At 48.0% G+C, this 12870-nt stretch overlaps 1 protein-coding gene across 4 annotated transcripts in view; it reads left to right on the plus strand.

Moving 5' to 3' along the window:
- Positions 1–12870, plus strand: part of SLC8A3 (solute carrier family 8 member A3) — a 451466-nt gene that overhangs the window by 50216 nt on the left and 388380 nt on the right. The window lies entirely within an intron of this gene.

Genomic DNA, 12870 nt, shown 5'->3' on the forward strand with positions numbered 1-12870 from the left:
AACCTTGAACAGGCACCACTGGTACTGGAGGCTTTTTGGCTGAGGCGCTACGACGGGACTGATGAATTGGAGGGGGGGGGCAAAAAGGTCAATTTGACAGAGGGACAGTTTCTGACGAACACTGGGATGGATAGCTGGAGGGGGTCTGGGAGTGGAGGAAGAGGAGTTGGTTGTAGGAGGTGTCACTTTAGCTGTTTTGGGTGCAGGTGCAGGTACTGGAGGCTGTTGTGAGGTGGATGGATGTTGGGTGAGTGATTGCCGGCGTTTGGGTACTTTGGGAGGGGGTGTCACAGACACACTGGGAGAGGACACAGGGGACGTGTAAATGGCAGTGGAGGTGGTGAGTGCAGGTGAGCGGCCTGTGGTGCTGGGTGTCCTGGTGCGAGCCCTAGTGCCTGTAGATGTGGTGCATGCAGGTGTGTGTGACGAGACTGGGAGGGAGGAGGGAGAAGAGGAGGAGGGGGACACAGTGGAGACAGTGGTTGTTGCTGTGTCTGTATGGGTGTGATGCTTGTGTGAGTGCCTGTGGTGTGTGTGGTGCCTATGTTTGCTTGAGCTACTTGTGTGTGTTGACTTGTCTGCATGCTGGTCTGTAGGTGTGCTTGGGATGGGCTGGGATACAGGGGATTGGGTCTGGGTGGAGGAAGTTGGAGGGGGGAGGCTGGACACAGGGACAATTGCTGCCATCAGTGCTGAGGCCAGAGATTGCAGGGTTCGCTGAAGGGCAGCCTGACCAGAATGAATGCCCTCCAGGAATGCATTACCGTGTTGCAATGCCCTTTCTACACCCTGGATGGCATTCACAATGGTAGACTGCCCAACAGTGAGTGACCTGAGGAGGTCAATGGCCTCCTCACTGAGGGCAGCAGGGGTGACTGGGGCAGGGCCTGACGTGTCTCGGGCGAAGGTGATGCCCACCCTCCTGGGTGAGCAGGCACGGGGCGAACGCTGAGGGGCTGCTTGGAGGGCGGTGCTGGTAGGGGGGGTGGCGGCTGTACCTGTAGAAGTGGGGCGCACAGATGGTGCCGCCACCACAGGGGAGCTCACATCGGCGGACGAGTCTGTGTCGCTGGTTGGTGATCCGGTGGCCGACGTGAAGCTCCCCTCGCCCTCCGTCCCACTGGTGTATTCAGAGTCTGTGGTGTGGCCCTCCATGGCCATGTGGGATGCAGCTCCCTCGTGCTCCGGTGCCACTGTACCTCCGCCTGTTGATGCTGATGTACAAAAGGACAGGGAGAGCAGGAAAAGGGGGGAGACAGAAGAAAGAGAGTTTTAGTGCATGGCATACCGCTACCGTTGGCGGACAAGACAGACGCAGCAGCCCCATGCACAACGCCACGCTCCTGCCCTCTGCACATGCAATTTCATGGATATGCCCTACATGGCTATGTTTGAAATCTGCGCACATGGGTGCCACAGGGGCAACTATACCACAACTTGCTAATTTTCTGAGGTGGGGTAGAGTGCCACATGGCCTACATTACGGAGGGGCCTTGCCTAACTAACTCGCCCTGGCCTAGGGACACCCACAGCCCACCTCCCCCACCCAGACACCTCCACTGCATGCAAAGTCAGCAGAATGAGGTTGTACTCACCCCCTTGTGTCTGCTGTGATGTCCTTAAGCACCCATCCAACTCCAGGTAGGCCACCGCCAGGATCCGGAACATCAGGGGGGTCATGGTACGACAGGCACCCCTCCCACGTTGGGAGGCCATCCCCACCTGAGCCTCCGCCGTCTTCTTGCTGCAGCGGTGAATGTCCTCCCATCTCTTCCGGCAGTGGGTGCCCCGTCTCTGGTGGGCCCCCAGGGTCCGGACCGCTTTGGCAATGGCATGCCAAATGTCCCTCTTCTGGTGGGCGCTGACCTACATGACATGCACAAGGGAAGAGGAACAGTCATTACCAATTGCACCATCAATGTGTGTGGCCCCCTCCATACTCTGACTATGTGGCCCATTTATTCCCATGCTTTACTGTAGTATGACTTCTGCCCCCTTCCCTCTTCCACCCAGCCCTGTCCACCCAGGCCTAGCCCCTACAACGTGCTCCCTGTGTACTAACCTGTTGGTCTGGAGGACCGTAGAGTAGCGTGTACTGGGGGAGGACCCCATCCACAAGTTTCTCCAACTCCTGTGCAGTGAAGGCAGGGGCCCTTTCCCCAGACGCAGCAGCCATCGTCGCTTCCAGACCGAGGTCACAGCAGCACTAGCAGTGTAGGTCCTCTCCTGTCGAAGGTCAGATATCTAGTGATTGAAGAGATAGAAAATGGTGGTGACGTCCACGGCGGTGACGTCCGCGGCGGGGCGCATCATCACCGCCGGCGCACCTGTTCATTGGCTCCTGGGACCCATAGGGTCCAATGTTAACCAATGCAGCATTGCGCCACGCTCTACGACCGCCTACCGCGACGGTGTGCAACGCCAGCGCTGTTACCCCACAATCCCATTGTCCCACTTTAGAGGTCAGGCAGCCGCCATTTCAGGTGCCCACATGGATTCATTTTCAACTGCGTCACACATACTGAGGCCTACACTCAACACACATACAGGAAGTGTTTATTGTCTGGTGTAGTCTTGTGTGTGACTGTGGGTACATACCTAGAGGAATAGTGACTGTTTCTTCGCTGTTGTCCTTCGTAGGCACCGTCAGCTGGGACATATGAGAAGATGGCGGAATCCGCCGGTGTACCGACCGCTGGTGGACCTGTTGACAATGGAGGAGCGACATTTAATCGTGACCTACAGGTTTGACCGTGCCACAATCAAGGAACTGTGTACCCAGTTGGAGCCAGAGCTGATGTCACCAATCCGCCATCGGACTGGAATCCCCCCTGACGTGCAGGTGCTGTCAGTGCTCCATTTCCTTGCAAGTGGGTCATTTCAGACAACAGTGGCCATGGCATCAGGGATGTCCCAGCCTATGTTTTCCAACGTGTTGTCCAGAGTGTTGTCTGCCCTGCTGAAACACGTAGGGAGATACATCATTTTCCCTGAGGTGGAGGATTTGCCTACAGTGAAAGGTGACTTCTATGCCCTTGGACATATCCCCAACGTCATAGGTGCCATTGATGGGGACCCATGTAGCTCTGGTCCCCCCCGCAGGAGTGAACAGGTGTACAGGAACAGGAAGAGTTATCATTCGATGAATGTCCAGATGGTCTGTTTGGCAGACCAGTACATCTTGCAGGTAAATGCTATGTTCCCTGGCTCAGTACATGACGCCTACATCCTACGCAATAGCAGCATCCCTGATATGATGGGTCAACTCCAGAGGCACCGTGTATGGCTATTGGGGGACTCTGGTTACCCCAACCTTTCCTGGCTATTGACCCAGTGAGGAATCCCAGGGCAGAGGAACGCTACAATGAGGCCCATGGGCGGACTAGGAGGGTTATCGAGCGCACCTTCGGCCTTCTTAAGGCCAGGTTCAGGTGCCTCCATATGACAGGTGGATCCCTATTCTACTCACCGAAGAAGGTGTGCGACATCATCATCGCCTGCTCCATGCTCCATAACTTGGCATTGCGACGCCAGGTGCCTTTTCTGCAGGAGGATGATCCAGATGACGGTGTTGTAGCAGCTGTGGAGCCTGTGGAGCCTGTGGACAGTGATGAGGATGAAGCTGAGGAAGACGAAAACGACAACAGGGAGTCAGTCATACAGCAATATTTCCAGTGACACACAGGTGAGAACTTTTTCTTTTTTATCATTACATTGACTTTCACACATCTACCTCTATCCTGTACCTCCATTTCACTCACTATTTGATTTGTTAACTGAGTTGTCCCCTTCCATTTCAGTTTCACAAATGTGGTAACCTACGTGTCAACTGTTTGCATCCTTGAAGGACTTGTGATGTGTGACATAGGTATGTTAGCCTTCCAATGGGTAACCCATTATGGAACTGTAATTGATAATACAGATTTACAAATCATAGACTGACTCCATTTTTTTGTGGTCTTTCTAGGGTGTTTATTTAAGTGCAAAAAAATGAAGGGGGGTTGTAAAATGGTGATGGGTGATGGTGGAGGAATGTCCATGGCAGAGTCCAGTCTATTAGTCTCACAGGTACATTGCGTATCTGGGCATAGGAAGTGGAGATGGGGCAGTTTCCGATTTGGGCAGGGTAACAAAGTGGGACAGTGGGAGGACAATCAGGGTGGTCTTATATCCTGGCGGGGGTCTTGCCATCTTGCTCTGTCCTGTTCCTGGATCTCAGGGCCCGCTTGCGTAGTGGTTGCCCGTCTGCAGGGGGTGGGGTGCTGGTGTGGTGGTCGTGTGGCGGGGCGTCCTGTCCACTAGCGCCGGCGGACATGGTGGGCAGTTCGTCGTCCTGGCTAGTGTCAGGGGCCCCTTGGAGTGCCACGGTGTCCCTCAAGGTCTTTTGAATGTCTGTCAGCACCCCTACGATGGTGCCCAGGGCGGAGCCGACGGTCCTGAGCTCCTCCCTGAACCCCAAATATTGTTCCTCCTGCAGACGCAGGGTCTCCTGCAACTTGTCCAGGACCGTGGCCATCGTCTCCTGGGAGTGGTGGTATGCTCCCATGATGTAGGAGAGGGCCTCGTAGAGAGTGGGTTCCCTTGGCCTGTCCTCCCTCTGTCGCACAGCAGCCCTCTCAGTTCCCCGGTGTTCCTGTGCCTCCGTCCCCTAGTCCGTGTGCCCACTACCACTGCCCCCAGGTCCCTGTTGTTGTTGGGGTGGTGGGTTAGCCTGGGTGCCCTGTAGTGGTGGACACACCGCTGATTGACCTGTCCTGGGTAGGGAGGTTTGGGCCCGCTGGGTGGGTGCTGTGCTGGTGTTACCAGAGGGTGGAAGCTCGGTGTTGGGCTGTGGCTGGGCAAGGGGAACCGACTGTCCCGAGGCCCATGATGGTCCCGGCCGGTCATCAAGATCCAGTGGGGCAGAGCTGCTGTCGTCACTGTGGGCCTCTTCTGGGGGTGGAGTGGTGTTGTCTGGACCCTCTGGTGTGGTGACGTTCCTTCGGGTTCCTGCAGGGGTATAAGTACATGATTATTGCATGTGTGTGTTTCATGGTGTGCAATGGTTGGGTGTGCGTGAACCCCAGTGCAGGCATTCCTGTGGGGGGGCTTGTGTGCTGATGGTTGGGGGTGTTCTGGGTCTGTGCAGTGGGCATGCTTTGGTGATGGGTGTCCATGCTTAGTTATGTCATGCAGGGCTTGGGGTTGGGATGGGTGGTTGGTGTCATGGGTAGATAGGTGAGGATTTGGGGTGATAGGGGAGGGTGTGATGGTGGGGGTGTGTGATATCATGCAGGTATGGTGGGGGTTATGATATTTAAGATTTGACATACCAGTGTCCGTTCCTCCAACGACTCCTCCGAGGCCCTCAGGATGCAAGATGGACAAGACTTGCTCCTCCCATGTTGTTAGTTGAGGGGGAGGAGGTGGTGGTCCGCCGCCAGTCCGCTGTACCGCGATGTGGTGCCTGGATACCGTTGAACGCACCTTCCCCCGTAGGTCGTTCCACCTCTTCCTGATGTCCTCCCTATTTCTTGGGTGCTGTCCCACAGCGTTGACCCTTTCGACTATTCTTTGCCATAGCTACATCTTCCTGGCTATTGATGTGTGCTGTACCTGTGAGCCAAATAGCTGTGGCTCTACCCGGATGATTTCCTCCACCATGACCCTGAGCTCCTCCTCGGAGAAGCGGGGGTGACTTTGGCGTGACATGGGGTGGTGTGTGTGATGTGTGGGGTGGTGTATGTGTTGATGAGTGTGGTGAGTATAGTGGTATGTGGTGTTTTGTGCTTGGATGTTGCGTGGGTGATGGTGTTGTGTGCCTCTGTGTGATGGGGTTGTCTGTTCTGTGCTATCTCTCTGGCCTTCGTTCGTGAATTGTGGTCGTAGGGGTTTGTGGGTGATGTTGGTGTGTGTTTTATATTGTGTTGGGTGTGTGGGAGTGGTGTGTGTATGTGTATCAGGTGTGTGTATATGTAATTGTCCAATGTGACTGTGTTTTGTAGATGTGTGTGTATTTTGAGCGCGGCGGTGTGTACCGCCTATGGAATACCGCGGTTGAAAGACCGCTGCGTGGATTCGTGGGTCGTAATAGCATGGGCGTGTTTCTGTTGGCGTGGAGGTGGAGGATTTGTTTCCGCATGTTTATCGCTGACCTTTGGTGTGGCGGTATTGTGTGGGTGTCTGAATTTCGGCGGATTCCGTGATGTGTGTCATAATAGCTGTGGCGGTCTACCGCGGCCGCGGCGGTGTATTGGCGGTCTTCTGCACGGTGGTAAGCACCTTATACCGCCAATGTTGTAATGACCCCCTATGTCCTCTGCATATTTGATGTGTTCAAAAGCAGCATTCATAACACATAGCATTTACACAGTCAACATGTGCTTCTATACAAGCAGATCCAGTAGTATGTCCAAGCCCACAACTCAGAAGGAAGGTTCATCTGACTCTTTCCCCTTTGCCATGCTTGTTTCATGTGCTATTTGTATTATAACATTTGCCATTTTGTTTTTTCCCAATTCTGGTGAGCCGCCTACATTTTGAAATCCTGCTCCACCAATCACTGGGAAAACTCAAAGTCAGAGTACAAAGTATCCTCAGTGAAGATAAATGTCAATTGCCCGAGCATGGCGGAGCACACGTAACTCCTTCATCCATAGCTATGTGACGAAAAATAACAGCAAAATCTTTATAGCTCTGTGAAAACCTGGATGGAAAGCATGGCTAGACAATGGTGTTGTGGTCTGCTCACCACAGACGATCAATATATGCTGACCACTCTTTATTGCAACACAACTTCTTCCTTCCTAACTAAATGACATAGAAATAGCTAATTTTGAAGCTAGAAGGAAAGATCATACAGACACTTACCGTTGTCACCATGGGTACTAAAGTTGGATTGTGTATTTTTCCTGTGAAGAGCAACTAAAAAACCAGTAAGCAAAAACATTAGAAAACTGGATAAACTCAGCATGATCACTCAGTGTGAAAACAAAAGGAGACTCAATGAAAACCATATAGGGAATGCCACAACAGCCTGTTAATCATAGTATTTACGGAAGCAGAAAGATTCTGGGATGTCATTATCCATGCATGAAAGAAATGACATATTTGTGTGCACTTAAGAGTGTAAGGCACAGAGAATTAGATCAATCACAAGAAAAACATATATAAAGACTGTTCATAAAACTTTAATAAAAGATATATATGTCCGAAGTAAATCAAGAATGCTTTGGCAATGTCAAAATCTTTCTTTGTCTAACAAATGTTGTCGTTATTTTAATATTGAGCAGGAACTGAAATTCAATATTATTTAATTTGAGGATATTGGATCTCCAGTCAGGGAGTATAACTAAAATGTTGGGGCACCAATCATAAATAACTCATCAACGTATTCAGAAAGTATCAAACATAAGAACAGTTACCTTCAAAGCAGAATATTGAACAACTCTGAAGTTGTGAATTAGATTCAAATTTGATTAATTGTAAGTAAGTTGTATGCAAATGGATGTCAATTTCTGTGAATGTCCCGAAAATCAGTCACTATCTAGTCCTCCTGGACGGACCCAGGTCATTCTGAACGAATAACCGTAGTAGGTTATGTGATCCTTGACTAATAGGTAGGAGGCAAGGAATTGTTGTGAGAAGGTGGAAGATTATGAATCTGATGTAGAGCTGGGTAATAACAGGAAATCATCTGACCTCTAGAGGAATTGATAGATCAAGTGACTAATCAAGTGGTAGGATTTCCTCCTCTCTGTAGACAGTGTGATGGAGGAAACTCCACTTCGGATTGTTTTCTGGATGTAGCATTCTTTCATGAATGACAAGTTTTTTAATTGCCACTGAAATCTAAATGACCAGGATTCTTGAACACTTAGAGTTAATTATTTACATGATGGTGTACGTCACCTTTGTTTACAGTAGGCCTGGGGCAAAATTTTCATTACGTGGGTGTAATCTCATTTAAATTTGTGTTGCACTTGTGATGCAATACTCCCGAAAGGATGCTATTATGAGATTGAATAATGGTTTTGCATTTTGCATAATTATGCATAATTTTAGGAAATGTGTCTGAAATTTGTCGCAAATACACAAAAGCAAATAACCTGAATATTTTCACCTCCCCCTAGTTTACATGTTTAGCAAGACACTGATGTAAATTAAGCACAGATTGGATGGAGAGTGGGAAGGAGTGTCCTTAGGGGAGTTGTCATTTCCCATATCTAAAGATTCCCATCCATGAGTCTACTCAGATGTTTGCTTATTACAGGGAACTGGTTATTGACTTCAGTGTTACTCATGTATGTAAATAACAAAAATTCTGTTTAGCACAACTTTTCATTTTAAATTTTTGTCAACTGTATCCAACGAGACGTTGCTACCTTACCTTTGGCTGTGTTCAGAAGGAAGAATGTGTGAATAAGGGTCTGCAGGCCATGCTGTCAACTTCTATCATTAACTGGTAAATGCAATGGAGAGTCTCAGATCTTCCACTGTGGTGGGTTCTCGAGACCAGAGAGTGGTGGCTCATGAGTCAGATGCGTCTGGATCTTAAAACCACTCCCGGTCTTGTTTCACAAGATGCCTCGTCCACAAAGCCTTGTGTTCACTTACTCCTAGCCTGACCAAACCTCAGCAAGATCTTAGAAGTGGATGTTTGTTTTCTTCATAAACGCAGCATGGGCTAGTTGTGCATTCATTGAAGCCTGTCAAAACTGTCCATGAATCAAGCTGCTTCCTTTTTTGGACCTGAGTAATATACAAGTTCAGGTCTAAATTCTAATCCCTGCGCATGCAGAGAATTACGCATAGATTGCAATTACGAGTTGTGGGATAATTATCACATCTTTGCAGTTTTGCATTAATCAATTATTTTTAATCCTTGGCTCAGCCTTGCTTTTTCCTCAGTTCTAGGCATGTGACTTGTCCTTATGTTGAATACATACCAATATATGTTTATGTCTGAGGTTGTGCCTTTTTGCTTACAAAGCTTCTTGAGCTGTCACATCGTTGATAAGGGTTTGTACAGGTGCATTTACTCCAAAACAATGTCTCGAAGCAAGAAACTTCTCGTAATTCCTCTTTATTCCTTCAGAAAGGCTGCCCTCTTTTTTTGGGAAACCAAACTGTAGCATGTAGGATAAAACACATAGACGTGTTTTAGTGGCAATAAGCAAAGACACGTCCCCAGATGCCCAAGTAGCAGCCATTACTATGAGGTGCTTCTGGCAACTTCGATTGCTCATTTTGGTTTCTATATACATCCAAAAGACAGTGAAGCAGTAGTCATGCTTTTGTTAACGCTGGATTTGGTTATAATAATGCCTTCATGGCAAACGTCCCAGAAAAGCCATTGACCCAATTGCAGGTCACTTGGAATGTGCTGGTGAGATTGCCCTGTATCCTTAAAAAGAGGGATCAAGAATATCAGATATAGCAGGCACATGAACCTCCACGTTGGCTGCCCATGAGAGTATGGGAGAGATTTAAGTTAACCTATACTTACAGTAAATACCAATATCAAGTGGCTCTTAAGTACCTGAAAATAGGGTGACTACCTTATTCCATTTCATTATGGACCTTTTTTCACTCCTGGGTTTTGGGTGACAACTTACTGCATTCTAAGTAAAGTGGTATTGGTTTACATCCATAAACCTAATAGGCTAACTCACCTGACAGGAGTAACTTGCAGGTAAAAGGTACAGGACTGGGAACGGAGCCCGTAATGACATGGAGTAAAGTATTTGCACTATTACAGAACAAAATCCAGAGGGACTGTCCAACTAGAACTGTTCAATCCATAGAATATGTTTTTTCTTGATTCCTTTCTATAGACGTGCTGTGAAGAACAAATGCATTTCGTATGTCAAGCCCCTTTTGATCTGCAGCACTCCTCCACCCACATCTGAGTTAGGGCCCGATTACGATCTTTGCGGATGGAATACCCTGTCACAATCGGGATGCATAGTCCATCCGCCGTATTGTGATTTCCATAGGATATAATGGAAACATAATACATTGGATGGGGTATCTGTCACGTTTGTGATGGAGTAACCCTGTCCACCAAAATCGTAATCAGGCCCTTAGTCAGCTCACATCTCCGTTGATGTTCAGAAGGCCCTGGATAGCTCTATGTTTGCCCCAGAAGTAGCCCTAGTACCGTGCCTAGAGGTGATTCAGTGTGATAGGTCTGCTATACAAGTTCCTACACTCACAGACACGTGACAGTAGGCTTTATCCCCGTAATATTTCTAAGGTTAATATTTGTATGTGAACCTCAACATCATACCTAAAGCTACTGAAACTGGGCCTTGTCTTCCTAAAAGATAGAAAGAATGGCTGTCAGGAGACTATGATCCCTATAGTTGTTTCTTGCTTTTGGGTGTTGTAGCCGCCTATGATTCCATAAGTTAACACAAGATATGAGTTAAAGGCAAACAAATCTGAATCTTCTATGTATGGGAAGCAGCCCCTCTGGCGAAACCGATGAGTGTGTCTATGTTCATAATCGTGTTGAGAGAAATATTGAAAGAGTGTCCGTTCTTGAGACGCTCTGTGGGTGACCGCAGTGGTGTCTGTTATAAGTAGCCTGTTAAACTGTCAAAACACCCAATCTAGGCTTTTTTCTCGTGTCAGTCAGGAAATTCAGTTTGGTCTCAGCTGTTAAACCATAGACTGTTTTTTCAGATATCTTTGTCAGAAAGTCATACATGGTATGTCCTACACTGTACGTGTACAAAAGTATTGTCCCATATGGTGTAGAAACTGTAGATTTTCTAATACTGACTCTTGTAGGACGATCTTTTAGGACATGAGAAGCTGTGATATTTTGGCACCATAACCCATGGGGAAGACCACTGTATCCAAAACCATGGAGACGACCGCTGCAGCCAAAACCATGGAGACGACCGCTGCAACCAAAACCATGGAGACGACCGCTGCAACCAAAACCTTGGAGACGACCGCTGCAGCCAAATGTTCATACTGCTGAAGGGGGAGGGTTGGCACTGGGCTGGTTTTTGACAATCCTGGCCTGTATTTAATACCCCTGCCATTACAAAAACTGGGGAAAAGGAGTAAAATCCAGTAGTTTTTCACCATTTAAATCTTAAACCTAATACAGAAAACTCGTCAAGAAAGCACTTAATAAGTGGTTAGACAGTTGTCTAAATGTTACCTAAATGATTATTAATTAAACCATTGCCATGATACAAGAGAACACTGAGAATTTCACAAAAAATACCTTTTTCACCCACCATCACAAACTGGCATTTTTGTCTGAGAAAAATAGGAAACTAACAGAGGCAGTACAAAGCAAGCGGGTCGCTAAAGGTAATTATTTCAGACAAATACAGTTGATTTGGGAAATTAGGTTTAACAATAGTATCAATGTATCTCCAGAGCATTTTTGGGGTCATACACTGCTCACTCTGACTTCTGTGAAGGTTTATTTTATGTCTCCTTGTTGCTATGATTAAAGCTACATTTCTGTCAGTCCGAGGCCCAAATAAACCTTAAACATGAAACTGTATCTTAAAGGTAACTAAGCGCTATCAGCTTGAGCACTGAAAACCGAAGGCAGACTTGTGCAACAAAATGGCCGCCTTCCCCCACTGCACTGTTTCAAGCAGTTTGTAATTAGGAACAGTCGTTTATGAGAATCTTGATTTGATTAGAGAATTCGCATTTGATTATAGATGTGCCACGTTCTCGGAAATGAATACATTTGATATTTTAATGAGCTCTTGCTTGGTCACAGTCCATATGGTATTGTTTGCGGATCAGACGGCGGTGTTGATGCAATGCACTGTTTGATTAGGCGCGTGCCGGCCAATTCTTCCTAAGTGTTCCTAGCCATGTGTGGCCATGGGCCGCACGGCGCGTGCCGGCCAATTCTTCCTAAGTGTTCCTAGCCATGTGTGGCCATGGGCCGCACGGCGCGTGCTTGCCGTTCCCGTGAGCCGTTGGAAGGACTACGTGTGCGCTGAGCTGTTTGCTGCAGTGCACGGCGTGAACATTTAATCCCCAAAGGATGGGGCCCGCTGCTTTAATTAATAAGCATTAGCACATCGTGCATTTTGCTAATTGTTCTATGCAAAAGAGGAATTAAATTCGGTTGTTAATTGCAGTCCCAGATGAATATTAATCCTTCAGATGCAGGCATCAAAGTTTGCAAATCTTAAAGCGTTTTGTTTTCAGCTTTTTTGACCATTGCAAGCTTCCACTCTACCAGGTAGCTTTGGTCCATTTTAAAGTTATCAGGACCATTCGTTAGAGGATCCCCTGTGGATTCATGAATTCACGCAGGATTCATGGCTCCATTTGTAAAACATAAAGACACCCCCATTTTTCATTATCTGCCATCTCCTGCTGCGGCCGCCATTACTCAACACAGTGCACTGTGCACCGTGTTGGAAAAAAATACAAAGTAAAATGTAAAATGGGTCAGGGTAACCCCATGTTTAGGAGAAGGAATAAATAAACATTTCAAAATATATATGTTTATCACAGGATTCGCAAACTTCTATGCTGAGTCATGGATTACGGGCCATCACTTGATGACATAGACTCACCTAGGCCTCTGGATTTGTGAATCGAATAGGAGCCATGAATCCTGCGAAAAAAATAAAAGAGTAATTAAAGCACTAATGCTGCTCTTGGACAATGCCACATGTGGGGGTTCGCTGCATACAGTGGGGTGGAACCAGGGTCTGGGATCGGGGACCCCCTGCAGCAGCTGGCCAAAGGGAGAGGGTATGGTGCAGTGGCTGGCCAGAGGTAAGGCCCTGCAACCAACCCCGCTGCACTCAGCTAAATGCTGTTAGCAGCGGGCGTTTGACAACCTGTGGTGGGTTGCACTCAGAGATTGGCTGGAAGCCTGAACCCGCG

The sequence above is a fragment of the Pleurodeles waltl genome, chromosome 9 (genome assembly GCF_031143425.1).
Source record: "Pleurodeles waltl isolate 20211129_DDA chromosome 9, aPleWal1.hap1.20221129, whole genome shotgun sequence".
In the NCBI taxonomy this organism is placed as follows: Eukaryota; Metazoa; Chordata; class Amphibia; order Caudata; family Salamandridae; genus Pleurodeles; species Pleurodeles waltl.